Raw genomic sequence first — 15948 nt, forward strand, 5'->3', positions numbered from 1 at the left:
TCATATTTGGCAACGTGGCTCTTTATTATTGGATACTTCTCTCGACGATTTGAAGTGTAAAATGAATCGGCCCACTACCATCCAAAATAAGCCCAATATATCATTCCCGAAAATTTGGGCCCATCAATAACAAATCGCCCGGACCTCGATGTTAATTTCTCTAATTTTTTATTCATTATTAATTAATTAAAATTAGCTTTTCTTTTCGGTACAAAAATAAATTAATTAATACATAGGGAAATAATAAATGCAAGGTATCAGAATCTTTGGGGGGGGGGGGGGGGGGGGGGGGGGGATGAGAAAATAATTTGCCAAATTTTGAATGAGTGAAATTTAGATGTTTTTGTTTGGATGCTCTTTGGTTTGGTAGGATTTCAAACTATTTGAAATTAATATCATTGTTTGTCACAATTATTTTAAAGTTGAAGTGTGCTCACACGAGATTTTCGAAGAAATTGAATTCGTGAATTTGGATCATTTGATGCGATGCGGTTCAATCTCTAGAATTTGATTCTTTGATTTTCGTCTTGGAAGAAAGTTTGTATCTTCAAATGAACTTCAACCTAAAATGGACTGTTGGAAGAAATCTTATATCTTCAAATGAGTTTCAATCTTTGAGGATGGTCGACTTCAGGGGATAGAGAGTTTCTCCTCTATTTATAGAGTTCACTGGTGGACTTTATGGGCTTGAGTCTGGTTGGTCCATGGACCAGATCCATGGGCTCAACCATATGAACTTAGGTTATATTTAATCTTTGAGCTCAATTAGGCTTATTTTTGGGTTTAATTGAACTTAGTCCAAGTAAATAATATTTAATTGAACCAAAATGATTAACTTAATTGAACGATTAAGATGAAAACATGTAGCATTATTAGAATGGCCAATTTATGTTTTTCAATTCTTTAATTTGGGGCACATGTCAATTTTAATTAGTCTCAAATTTAATTATTTGTAATTTTCATCATTAACTTAATAAATAACGTGGCAATTTGTGATTGGTTTCAAAATTTCTTATTCAACAAATGCCCTACTTTTTAGATTTATGCACGTATATGCGTGAATGAATCTTAAAAAAGATAAATTTGAAGTCAAAGTAGGAGTTTTTTTTTTTTTTTTTTTGCTCAATTCACATATCAAATTAATCAAACTATGAATTTAGTACATGAGTTCGATTTAAATTTAAAATAAGGGTTGGAATATGGCCAAACCTTAAAATGTTCAAAGTTTTATCCGCAATTTAATTTTATTTGAGGAAAAAAATTAATATGATGATTTTTTTTAAGTAAAATTTGGAATATAACCAAAATTTTGAAATAAGGATAAGGTTTCTACCGTACCTTAATTTATCTTGAGAATGCATAAGAATTTGGAATGACTAATTTTAATTTGAGATAAAAAAAATCAGGTCCTCAATCTTGAGGTAAAGTTTGATTTGTGGCTCCGATTTAAATTTATGATAAAAAGTAGGTCATATTTAAAAAAATGAATCCAATAAAAATTTAGAATATTTATTTATATATTTTTTACTTAAATTTTCAAGTTAATTTGACTTAAATTTTGAACCCAAATTTTAATTTTTAAAATTGAGAATATTTATTTATATATTTTTTTAAACGTTGAAATTTTTAAATATATTAAATATCTCAATAAAAATTAAACTTGAGATTTATCCAAAAATGAAATAATTTAAAATAAAATAAGATAATTGGATTATCTTTTCTTCATATACATTTTTTTTAAAAAAAATAATTCGTATTCCTTTTAAGAATTGGATTTATTTTTTAAAAAATGATTAAATATCAACCTTTAACTTTTTTTAGGAATTGGAGTTGTTGGCCTTATAAATAGACTCGTACATTCCTCACTTATTCTTCATCCAACAACAGAAAGGTATAAAAATAAAAAAAAACTTTTCCTCTCCCTTTCTCTTTTCTCTTTTTTTTTTTTGTTTTTTTGTTTTTTGTTTTTTTGTTTTTTCTGTTTTTTATGTTTTTGTTTTTATTTTTGTTTGTTTACAGGGATGATTTAGTCGAGCTTCTTCTAGGGACAATTGAGTTTTTGCCGTCAGATCTACCGCCCTAGTATGAGCGATCAGACTTCTTCATCGTCGGGCTTCTTCGTCATCGGGCTTCTTCTAGGGACAATCAGACTTTTGCCGTCAGATTTATCGTCCTAGTAGAAGCGATCAAAATTCTTCATCGTCGGACTTCTTCGTTGTCGAGCTTCTTCTAGGAACGATCGGGCTTTTACCATCAGATCTACCGCCTTAGTAGAAGCGATCGGGCTTCTTCGTTCTGCTTCATCGTCAACAATTGAGCTGCTTCTTTCTTTTTGTTTTTTTCTTCTTCCTCTTCTTCTACTTCTTGTTTTTCTTCTTCTTTCTTCTTGTTTTTTTTCTTCTTCTTCTTCTTTCCTTTCGTTTTTCTTCTTCTTCTTCTCTTAATTTTCTTTTTCTTCTTTCTCATTTTCTCTTTCTTCTTTCTCTTTTCTTTCTCTTTTCTTCTTCTTTTTCTTTTTCTTTCTTATTCTTTCATCTTTTTCTTTCTTATTCTTTCTTCCTTCTTCCTTCTTCCTTCTTCTTTCTTCTTTCTTCTTTTTTTTCTTTGCTTCTTTCTTCTTCTTTTTTTTTGGTTGTGGTATATAGAAGAATATGAAGATGAATCCTCTCTTCTGTGACATATAGGGGGAAGACAAAAATGAATCTTCTTGACTGCAGCATAGGAAGAAGATGAATCATCTTCGGTTGCAACACATGGGAGAAGATGAAGATGAATCCTCTTAGCTGTGGCACATGGGAGAAGATGATGATGAATCCTCTCGGCTGTGGCACATGGGAGAAAATGAAGATGAATCCTCTCGACTGCAGTACATGGAGGAAGATGAAGATGAATACTTTTTAGCTGTGGCACATGAGAGAAGATGAAGATGAATCATTTCGACTACAACATAGGAAGAAGATGAAGATGAATCCTCTTCAGTTGCAGCACTTGGGAGAAGATGAAGATAAATCCTCTTCGATTGTAGCACTTAGGAGAATATGAAGATAAATCCTCTTCAACTGCGACACCTAGGAGAAGATGAAGATGAATCAAGATGAAGATGAATCCTCTCGGCTGTGACTTTTAGGAGAAGATGGAGATGAATTCTCTTCGGTTGCAGCACTTGGGAGAAAATGAAGATAAATCTTCTCGGTTACGGCTCTTGGGAGAAGATGAAGATGAATCCTCTTCGGTTGCAACATTGAGAAGATGAAGATAAATCCTCTTCGGTTGCAACACATGGGAGAAGATAAAGATGATTCTTCTCGGTTGCGGCTCTTAGGAGAAGATGAAGATGAATCCCCTTCGGTTGCAGCACTTGGTAGAAGATGAAGATGAATACTCTTGGTTGCGGCTCCTGGAAAAAGATGAAGATGAATCCTCTCGGTTGCAACACATTTAAGATGAAGCAGAGGTTGAAGCTTTAGCATTGTATACATCTTCTTAGAGAGGCAGAAGTAGTGTTATACCATTGTCGTCATCTTGGAGACGTGAAGGAAGAGCTGCATGATCATTGTCCTCTCGAAGTTGCACAATCGTCATCCTCTTGGAGTTGTCCGATCTTCTTCCTCCTAGAGTTATATCATCGTCGTCCTCTCGAAGAGGTGGAGCTGCAGCGTCGATGAAGCCTTCAAGCTTGAATATAAGGAATCATTGATGAAGTCTTTGAGCTTAAATATGAGGAATCATCAATGAAACCTTCAAGCTTGAATGTGAGGGATCATCAATGAAGCCTTTGAGCTTGAATTTAAGACTCTTTTTTTTTTTTACATGCACTCAACTTGTATATAGTCTTTGCACAAATTGTGTACATCTTCAGTTTATTGCATCACATCTTTACTAGGGATGAACATCTTGAATTTAGGGATTTGCCCCCAATTTGTTATGATTTCATAGTAGAGATGAACATCCTTTGAAGAAAAGAATCAAGCCATGACGTAGTTCAATTTTTTTTTTTTTGTTGGACTGAACTTAAATTTTCCTTTAAGCTGCCTACATACCCCTTTCTAATAGGAGGATCATAGGAGGATCAAGTCATAACGTAGTTCAAGTTTTTTTTTTTTGTTGGACTGAACTTAAAAAGTTTCCTTTAAACTGCCTACGTACCCCTTTATAATAGAGGGATCAAGTCATAACGTAGTTCAAGTTTTTTTTTTTATTCACCTTTTAAGCTCTTGTGGGCTAGGAGCACCATGCAGTTTAGGCTCTTGCGATAAGGAGCTTCACATATTTAGCTACTCATATTTCCATCAAGGATTTGTTCACCTTCTTTATTTGTAGAATTGGTGAATATAATAACTTTTGGCTTCACTGTCAAGGAACCTTCTGTATTTATGTCAACAGACAACCATCTCTTCATGCGTGATGGGACACGACTGTGAATCTCATTGTTCTTGTTTTCTTCATGAAATGGTTTTGCCTTCAAAGTTTTCATCTCTCTTTCGTGTTGATCGTTTGAAATCTTTAGACAATCAAAAGCAGATGTTGAAGGTCGATCTTTCTTTGATGTGAAGATACTTAGCTTTCGAAAGCTGAAGTTCGAGTGGAAGTAGTCGTTGGACATTAGTTTTCTTCTTCTTTCGTGACCATACTCAATCTTTGAAATACTGAAGATTGAGTAGTTGAAGGCTTGATACGATCAAAGACAAAAGTTCTTTGCTTAATTTCTTTTAAATTGTCGATTTCTTCAAAAGATGCATAATTGTTGTCGACTTCTTCTATGCTGACAACGTGACATGTAGCAACTTCTAATACTTTCTTTGGACGATCATCAAGGAAACTTCTTGGGATGAATTCTGTCAAAGTTATCGACCGTCGAGGTCGAAAGAAGTTCTCATCTTTTCCTTTGATAAGCTTAGACTTCCACATCTTCTTGTTTCTTTTTTCCTTTTTATGAGAGCTGCTTCCTTTTCCATGCTTATGATGGAAGTGCGACTTCGTTTGAATGAAATTTAGTTGTCTCCCTCTTTTACGAGTCACGACTATCCATCATTCGCAATCATCTTCAACAGACTTTTCTTTGTTTTGAGAGTCTGTCGTCACGATCTTTTGTTGGAATCAAACAAGTATAGGTTCGAGAGTCCCAAACTGAATCAAGTTTTTCCATTGATCATAAGGCAGTGTTGATGGCAAAGCACTTGAAGTCGTCTCAACTACAACATGATTTGTCTGAGCTACTTCATCCATATCTAACTCGGTTTTCTTTTCACGAGCCAACTTTAGAATAAGCTCCTTCAACACGAAACATTTTTCAACAGAGTGACTAATGACCTGATGGTACTTACAGTAGTTAGGATCATCTACTTTTCCTGCTTGTTTCGGTCGTTTCCATTCTGGCAGCTGAATAAGTTGTTTGTCTAGCAGTTGCTCTAACATGTCTGCAACATCAGAGTCGGGAACTGGATAAACTTTTTTATGCATTTCTTTAAGTGTTGGCCAATGCTTCTCTTCACCATCATGCTTTCTTTCAATTTTTGTTTCTTTTCTTTTGGAGAAAGATTTCAATGGAGACTCATGAACAACCATAGACTCACTAATGACACTATTTGTGATTTTTGTAGTGTCGTTGATTTCATTATTCCCCTTTTTTACTTAAGAGATTAAGAAATCTTTAGTTCCCCTATTAGCAATGCTCAATTCCATGTCGTGGGCACGAGTTGCTAATTCTTCAAATATACGGGGTTTTATTCCCTAGAAAATATAGAGAAGTTCCCAGTGCATGCCCTGAATGCACATCTCCACTACAGATAGTTTTGTGAGCTTATCGTTGCAATCCAAGTTTAGAGCTCTCAATCGGTTTATGTAGTCAATGAATGACTCTCCCTTTCGTTGTCTCGTGTTTGTAACCTCCATCATGCTTACAGTGCGTTTGATGCTGTAGAAACGATTGAGGAATTCCTTTTCCAGTTGTTCCCAACTGTCAATGACATTTCCTTTTAAGCTTCGAACGAACTGCCTGACTAGTTGGTCTCCTCTTGATCCTGCGTTCTCACATGTTTCAACAAAGTGAGCAATGTGTTGCTTTGGATTGCCCTTTCTGTCGAATTGCTGAAATTTTGGAGGCTGGTATCCAAGCGGCATTCTCAAGTTGTCAATTCTTTTGGTGTACGGCGTAGAGTATGAAAGAAGTTTGAGATGAGCCTCCATACTGCGCTCTGATGGAGTTTGTGATATATCTTGTAATTGTTGAACTGAGAGAGAAGCCATAGAAGTTGATTGTTGTTGTGGTTGATTTTCTTACACCACGTTCTTCCCTTTGTCACCAGCTTTAACAACAGGAGTTTGACTCAATTCAGCAGTTTCACGAGTTTGCATCTGCTCTTTTAAAGCTGCAATTTCATGGTCTCGTTCGTCAACAACCTTCATCAGGAGATTAATTTTTCTCTCCATCTCCGCCATGGCAGCCTCAACTGTTACATCAACCATCATGACAGACATCACATCAGAGTGTGCTTCTTTCTGTGACCTACTAGAGGCAAAATCATAATCATTATATAGAGTATTTTCCTTGATGACAATTCCAACTTTAGGAGATTCCATAAATTGCTTCAGGATGCTCTGCGCGATGGCGTAATCTTGATCTTGCTCTTGGACGATCCCCTTAGAACGACTACGGGTGATAGGTCCCGTGTAGGTGTCGCTTGCAACTGAAGATTTGGATGCAGCTTTCTTATATGTCATTAATTTGCTTGTAGATCTAGATTATGAGAGAGAGATGAGAGGTAGAGATTGTCCCACCGGGCGTGCCAGTTTGTTCACACGAGATTTTTGGAGAAATTTAATTCGTGGATTTGAACTTGAGTTGTTATATTTTTGTTGATTTGATGCGATGCGGTTCAATCTCTAGAATTTGATCATTTGATTCTCTCTGGACTGGATACTTATGCTTGATTTGGAGGAAGCGGAGCACGTGATGTTCTTGAAGTTGAAGTCTTGGAAGAAAGTTTGTATGTTCATATGAGCTTCAATCTTCGAGGGAAGTTGGAGTCTTGGAAGAAATATTGTATCTTCAAGAAGAAATATTGTATCTTCAAGGGAGCTTCAATCTTCGAGGATAGTCGACTTCAGAAGTTAGGGAGTCTTCTAGTTCTTGAAAGAATTCTGTCTGGACCTTCTTAAGTAAAAAATTTCCAACCTCTTCAAATGAGGAGAACTCCTCTATTTATAGAGTTCACTGGTGGATTTTATGGGCTTGAGTCTTGTTGGTCCATGGACCAGATCCATGGGCTCAACCACATGGAGGTTATATTTAATCTTTGAGCTCAATTAAGCTTATTTTTAGGCTTAATTGAACTTAGTCCAAGTAAATAATATTTAATTGAACCAAAATGATTAACTTAATCCAACGATTAAGATGAAAACATGTGACATTATTAGAATCACCAATTTATGTTTTTCAATTCTTTAATTTGGGACACATGTCAATTTTAATTATTCTCAAATTTAATTATTTGTACTTTTCATCATTAACCTAATAAATGATGTGACAATTTGTGATTGGTCTCAAAATTTCTTATTCAACAAAGTGATAAGAAATTAATTTGAGTGTAAAATGCTCCAATATTGGAGTGAAATTAACGTAATTTAGATCAATAAAGACTCATGTAAGAGTAATTTTCAACCCAACAAAAATGACTTTTTGAGTTCTTAAATTTCAATTAAAATTTAAAACCATGCTTTATTAGTTCTAAAGGATATTAATTAGTTTGAATTTATATATGTTTAAAATTATTATAAATATTACAATATAGGTATTAAATAGATGTTCATTACTAATGTTTATTATCAGATATAAAATTCTAACTACATCATTTGTTATTTATGTATCTCAATATGACTCACTATCAGTGTTTATTATTCGATCAAACCAGAGGTCTTTGATAGGTTTGTTTGTATGCTACAAATGAACTAAATTTCCAAATAAATTGGAGTTTATTGAGATAATTAGGTTAGTTGAGATAATTTCTTATCTTTAATTTTCTTAAAAGACATTTTCTAAAATCACAAAATATTAAATCTATTTACAAATTATAACAAAATCCATAAAAAGTTTTTTTTTCTATATTTGATAAATAGTTTTAATTTTCTTCCCTCTCTACCAATTTCCTTTTTAGGGGCATTTTTAAAAATAACAAAATAAATTAAAATATTTACAAGATAGATCAAAATTTTAGATTCTATTAGTTATAGAATTTGCTCTAGGTTGGTAAATATTTTGTAAATTTATTATTTTAAAATTTTCTCATTAATTTACTTATATTATTTATATATTTTATTTTATTATTATGATATTTTATTTCTCCAAAACCATATTTTCATTGGACCTCGTTTTCACAACCTAATATATATATTTTTCTTCATTTTTGAAAAATCTATGTTAAATTTTTTGTTTCATTTTTCCAAAGTGAGGAAAAGAATAAATATTTATGGTAAAAGATTCCTATAATAATCAATAAGTTTTGCTCATTTTTCAACTTAAAATTGTAATTATTGTAATTTCTGTCAAATTATAATTAAATTATAATGACAAACCTCAAAAGTTATAATTTATAGAATAAATATAGAGAGATCTTAGATGCTTGTGAGAGAAGACAAGTGTGACAAAGGATATACATCCCTTTGCATAAACATATTGCACCAAATAATTAAAATCATCCACCATCAAAATACAATTTTCATCTCATACATACATATCATTTCTTCTACTTATATTTTGGTTCATATTGTATTTTTGAGAGAGTTGTTTGCTCGTTCCCAGAATAAGAAGTTATATATAAAGTATATAACTTAATGTTTTTAGTATTTAGATCACAAATTTATTGTATCAAAACAAGACCCGGAGTTATTAACTTTATAGTTCTAAATTACTACTCTTCAAGTATTTGGTTCAAATGCTCCTAAATGTTCAACTTTGGTCCATATACTTTTGATAAATCTTTAAATTAGTAACATTGGTAGTTTCTTTACAAATTGCAAAAGTTTATTAACATAGAAGCTGTTTAGAACACTAATCTGAATTATAAAGTGTCTAACGTTAAAAAGTTTGTGTTTAGAGTGCAAAGTTGTGAAATTAATTTCCTCTGTGTAAATAAAAATGAAAAGATAGAGTTTCTCGATAAATATAAAGATTCTTTCAATAATTAAGTTATTTAATACCAACTTATGAAGTGAATGACCTACATTATCATTTACTTAATATCAATTAAATTTATGATGAAATAAATTTAAAATTGAAATAGTACAATAACTAAAACTACACCATTTAAAGTATATAGTTTGAAATGAAATGGGATACAAAGTATATAGTGAAAATAACATTTAATTAATTGATAAATAACTAAAGAAAAAACTAAACATATTCTTTTTATTGAAAAAAAAAATGTATCGTTGGGCTGCACGTATCTCCGTGCACCTGCTTAAGTGTCTCATGTCAAATGACAAACTTTTCTTTAAGAAAAATGATTTTTTATGTGTATTTTCTCTTTATAATTAGAATAGATGCGTGTAATTTATTGTGCAATAATATTCAATATTGACAAGGCATCTACGAATTTACTAAGCTACACCTAGCTCGATCCTACTTTTTACATCCTAGGAAATAATGATTCAATTTTAAAAAAATGTTTGTCATGTGTGAATTTAATTGGACTATACTAGAATGGGACGACTCATAATGTAGTCAAATAATTTTTTTATTTATAAAATTTTGTGTTTACATATGAAACTAAATTGGAAAGTGACGTATCAACTAATTATTTTTGGTGAATTTTACATAATTACTTTTATGATTTAGACATTTTATTTCGACAAAAACATAATACAATTTTAATTTAACTTTTTGTCTAGCATTTCAAAATTTATTTATATTTTTATTAAAATAATACAAGCATACGAGTACAAGTATAAATTTTAACAAGTACTTCTTACTATTGTTGATAATATTAACCAATTCTAACATCTCAAACTTGATTGTTTATTAATTATGTTTGGTTTGGGAAGTTGTGAAGCTATTGAATGGTGAAGTTGAGAGGATCTCTCAGGTCTGTTTTCTACTGTTATTTTTTATGAGGAAACCAAAGAAAGAAGTTGATAAGGGATGATCATTTATATCTCTCACCCTCATTATTTCTCCAATGTTTTGGCTCATATCATTGAGAAAAAGGCATTATTCGATAAACAAAGAATCATGGAAGTCCTATTCTTTTCACTTTCTTATCCTAAGTGGTTTACTTTGACTTTGGCTTTCGTTTTCTCTTGTAATACTGATATCTGTTTTGATTCTGATAAAAACAAATTTATTAGTCTTTTAAAAAAATGTTATTCATTCATCTATGAAATAAAACACAATTAAAATAGAGAATATTTTTTCATTTAGATCATTATACTTTAAAGCTTGTTAAATTAAATTTTAGTCTCTCAATTTTGCAATTTCTTGAAGTTGTAATTTATTAAAAATTAGTTAAACAATCGTAATAATTCTCTGCAACAATGAACATATTTCTAAGTTTTATAATAAAAATAATAGACAATAAATAAGATTAAAAATCAATCCTTAGTATGGACTAAAGTTAAGATTTATTAAAAATAAATGAACAAAAAATAGAAACTAAAATTAAAAAATTTCAATTTTCTTTTTTTTTTTTAGAAAAAAACACCCCTAAGGGTAAGCTAAGTTTATTCCTTGTGAACAATATATTGAAAAAGACTCTTGTGGGTGTAAACATTGTTGGTTGCCCCATCACTTATAGTAAATGCCAAATGAATTTGCATTAAAGCATGCATTGCTAATTGGTCCATACATTTATTGGTAACCCCATTCATTTAGGGCCACATGTTTCCTCTTTTCCTTTTTACAAAGGTCAAAATACATGCTTTTGTTTCAATTGTGGACCAAATCAATATGTTGAAAAGGAAGGAGAAAAAAAGAGACTTCTTCGTAAATTTAATTATAAAAAAGTGATGGCACAAATTGTAACAATTGTATGTATGAATTTGAGTGTTTGATTTTTATCATTTAAAAATTTCGTTTCTACCGCTCTACATTGTATCAGTTTGAGAATTAAATTCTTAAAATTGAAAGTTTGCGGGTATAATTGTAATTGCTATCGTATTTTATATAATTTTTATAATTTATAAAAAAATTATTTTTTGATGCTTTTATTTCAACTTGTATTGAAAAGCACTTTTGTCTCCATTTTTATTTCGTCATTTTTCAATTTGATGCTAAAAGCAATTTTGATCCAATAAAAATAAAACTTGTCTTATAAAATATAAGTTTGAATTTCTTGAGGGAATGTGAGGCAGACAAAGGCTGTTATGAGGTGGTTTGTTTGAACACGTAAAATTAGCTTCTATGAGTGGTTGATTCAATATTAATTGTACCATATAATAGTGTTTAAGTTACGTTATTGTTGTTATTATTTGATTATGTGTCAGTTTTGTTTATGTCACAACTTAGCTAAGTGGTAATTAATATATGACGATCAAATTCAAATAAGTTCGTTGAATTTTGAAAAAAAAACTAATGTCTTGAAAATAATTTTTTCACGATCAGTGATCCCTTATGTTGATTAAAACTTATAAATCACCAAAGTTACATAAAATCGCTCCAAGATGCATGAGTTGATGAATATTATGTTTCAACGTCTACAAAACTGGAGGTGAATTAGTTTCAATTATCAATTAAAGGAAGAAAACATTTTTTCTATTTTGAAAAATGAGGCATAATTATCCAAAACTCTTAGTCTAACTAAGGAAATGGTTGGATGTTGGTATAAATACCCTTCAAATACTTGTAAATTGTAAATTTCACCGTGTTAGAATAAAGACAACACGATTGTTTTCAAATATAATAAAGTAAACTAAAGTATATATAAATATAATAAATTATCACTAGTAGATACTGACATATATTAATAGATTATGATATTTTTCTTCTATCCCTATTTCTATTTAAAACAAACTAAAATATATACCAATGTTTTTAAGAAAATAATGATAAATAAATAATACTTAAAAATCATAGATTAATTGTTTTTTTTATAAATGTTTTTAAATACACCCAAGTTTTTCTTTTTTTTTATTTGTAATAGACCGTATTGAATTCAAATAAATAAGTTATATGATAAATATTAATAGATAATTTTGAATCTATTAATTATCGATTATGATAATCTAACGAAGAACTTTGTAATTAAGTTATTTTGAATTTCTTATAATGCAAACTAACATATTGAACGAAGAATTGATATTCTAACATAAAAATCAAAAAACAATATTTACGGTAGTTGATATGTTATGGTTTTTAGCATATTTGACTTGTACTATTCGCGTAAAAGAATCAACATAAGTCTATGGGTTTTTTTCTTCCTTCACTTACAATGTTTGAATATATACTAGAATGAGAATATTTGCATCAAATTCAAAAGTTTACATTGTTCTAAAAAGAGGTACTAAGACCTCAACAAGAGGGCTGCATAACATATATAGAATAAGCTTTAGAATATATAAAATATTGTCACTTTATATAAATTTCACATCATTTTAAACAACTTATATAGTCATTTCAATAGTAACAATTCTAAATTTATAATAATAATAATCTAACCTTTATCAATAAATTATTTTAGATTTTTTTTTCTTCTCAATGCTCCCGTTGAGGGGGACGTTTTTTTGCGTTTACAAACTTTGTTATTAAATAATTATAATAATTTAAGGAGCTTTTTTTTTCTTCAAAAAATAGAACAAAATGCATCAATTTTGAAAAAGGAAAAAGCTCACAAGCCCACAAAGTGAAATAACAAAAATAGTCTTAAAGATCGTTTAAATATTGGTACATGATCGTTTATATCTTGGTAAACGATTCTTTATCTAAACGACTACCGTTTAGATCTATCTAGTAGTGATAGTGATATATCTCTGTCTATCTAGGGTAGATGATGATCATTTAAATTTTGGTACACGATTATGTATTGAAAAAATAAGAAGAAAAAATAGAAGATGAAGAGATTGCGAACAAGACGAAGAGAGAATATGAAAAATGAGAAATAATAATATGAAGAACATGTGCGAAATTAAATCAATATTCGTCTCGAGAAATTCAAAACCAACTAGGATAAATATGAAATTTACGAAAAAACAATGATCGTTTCATAGGCTTTTGAGAGCATAATTGCAAATATCATCATACTTTAAGAAGTCGTTTGTTTTTAGGGAATATAGAAATCCAAAAAATTTTGTGCTCAAAATTATCGAGATGCCTGAAATCTTTATACTATTATGCTTGTTTTACAGGAATATTTTTGCATATATCTCAGAGTATTTAATAATTGTGTTTGTTTCATAAGATTCCTACTCGGAAATATCTTAAATTTTACATAATATTTCTAATAGTTGCCGTTACGATTGTTTATTAATTTATAACCGTTGTAATATAATTTGGTTTTTTTATAAATTTAAAATCTCTATTGAAGTAAGGACAAAAAAGTAAAAAGTTGTTGCCCTTAACTCAAGAATATAAAAACCCATATTTTAGAAAGACCTCCAAAATTCTAGCATGCCCTTAGGATTTACGAGAATCTCTAGATGTCATGAAATCTTATAATATCGCAAAACAAACACGATATTAAAAAAAATCAATTCCATGAAAATGTAGAATGCTCGTGAAACAAATTAACGACTCCTAAGGATTCACTTTGACATATTGGAACCAACTAAACTATATTTAAATAGTTTCGAGTTAGATAAAAACCAAATGATTCATGTTACTTCATTAGAAAAAAAGTTATAAAAAGTTATCAGTAAAATATAAGTTTTTTTTTTTGGTGTAAAAATTGAATCCTCAGCCTCTACAATAATTGTATAAATTTAACATGAAATGCTAAAGACTCATTCCTAAAACGTATACAATTATTGTAATTTTTATAATGATGTAAATTTAAAACCTCAATTCTAATTAGCAGTTATATAAATTATTTAAGAACACAATTTAGAGTTGGAATGTAGAATTGAAACTATTACTCAACTAAACTTTCCTCCCATATATTCTAAGGGATTATATAAAAAGCGAATTGCTCATATTAATTTGGTTAATGGAGGTTTTACATTATATGTAGGACCTATATATTGGCCACCCAATTTGACTAACACAAGGTTTTGTGATTGTGATGTTACCTTTGGCCAAAAGCATAGTGTATGTAGTAGGTTTAAAATTTTAATAAATATAATATAATGAGGGATGAGTCCATATGATTCCATGAATCAATAATGGTTAAAAAAGATTCTAGATGTTCCCTAATTTTTATTAATTTGTATTTTATAGTGTCCCTCTTGGAAATTTCATATTGTTGATCAAGTTAGAGAGTTCGAAAAAACAAACAAATTATAAATTAAGCCATAATATGTTGAATTAAGCTTGGTAGACCATATCATATATATATATATATATATATTAATGCCAAAACAATTGCATTTTAATATACATTTTTTGTTGGCCTACCCGATTTGATTTAAACCTTACCTTAGGAAACCTTGATAGTGCATGTTGGGAAAAGATTAGGAAAGATAAATCTAAGATAGAAGTGATCAAATAAATGATGGGTCAACTAACTATTTGGTTCAATTTTAGATCAAATTCTACCTTGGAAGATAAGGAAATGTTCATCTTGAATGAATGGAATTTTCATAGCGGAAGCATGAAAAAAATTCAACTTGAAACACATAGAAAATACCTAAACACGCTTCTATGGTGGATAAGAAGAAAAGAAAACCAACATTTGTAAAACCTCTCAAGGAACACTACAAGTAGAACACCACATAATATTTCTTATTATCCTCAAGATAAAAAAAAAAAAAAAAAACACAGAGAGTTTGTGGGGCTTCTATGTTTTTGTTTTGTTTTAAAAACAAAAATATTTGCAGAGAGAATTAGAGAAATTGTATATCACCGAGATGGAGAGGAAAGTTATCAAAATAACTTCCTCCCTCTCCCATAGAATAACTCAAGATAAAAAAAAAACACAGTGAATTTTTTAGAATTATTATTTTATTTAAATTAATATAAATATAAATATAATATAAATTCAAATTAATATAATATAACCAATTGTTTAGATTTTCTCATATGATCTATAGTTGTATCGAATTCATATTAATTTTTAATTTATAGTTTATTTATGAATCTTATTCGTATTATTATTATTTGAATCATATTCAAATATTAACTTCTCTCATACAACCTTTATATTATAATGTATCAAATACAGTATATTAATTGTATCATATACAATTTATTCCCTTTAATCAATTTGAACAATTCAAATTAAACAAAAAAAAAAAATTGATTCTCATTTATCTTTATTGAGCTAACAAGGGGACTTTATGAACCTACAGATTAAAGCTTCAATGATGTGAGATTAATTAATTAAATTAATCATTATTCATTAACTATCAGTCATTCCACTAAAAACCAATAGTTGCACTATTCTTACTGTAGATATATTTTTGTGTCCATTAGATATAACCAATAAACAGATCAATGACCCTTCACAAATTGCTCATAAGTACAGCTAGGCCAAAAAATTACCGTTTTGCCCCTGTAATTACATCTAACTTTTTAAGTACCACCAATCCCTCTAATGAACAATAGCTATAGTCCCACTATAACTAAACTCCTCTCAGGCCAAGAGAGGGTGTGGCGCCACATTGTTCAAGCCTTGGAATCAGCCCTTAAGAGAGCAATTTCTCTACTTACTCTATCTATAGAGAAGAAGTGAATTCTTTCTTGTGTAGTTGTGTTCTCAGCTCCCTAATCAAACGAATCCCCAAAATGGTAGGCCTATTGAGTCGGCGATATAGACCACTCTTACCCATGCAAACCAAAGGACTGCCTTCATAGGCAGAAGTTCACTA

The sequence above is a fragment of the Cucumis sativus genome, chromosome 3 (assembly GCF_000004075.3).
Source record: "Cucumis sativus cultivar 9930 chromosome 3, Cucumber_9930_V3, whole genome shotgun sequence".
NCBI classification, from domain to species: Eukaryota; Viridiplantae; Streptophyta; class Magnoliopsida; order Cucurbitales; family Cucurbitaceae; genus Cucumis; species Cucumis sativus.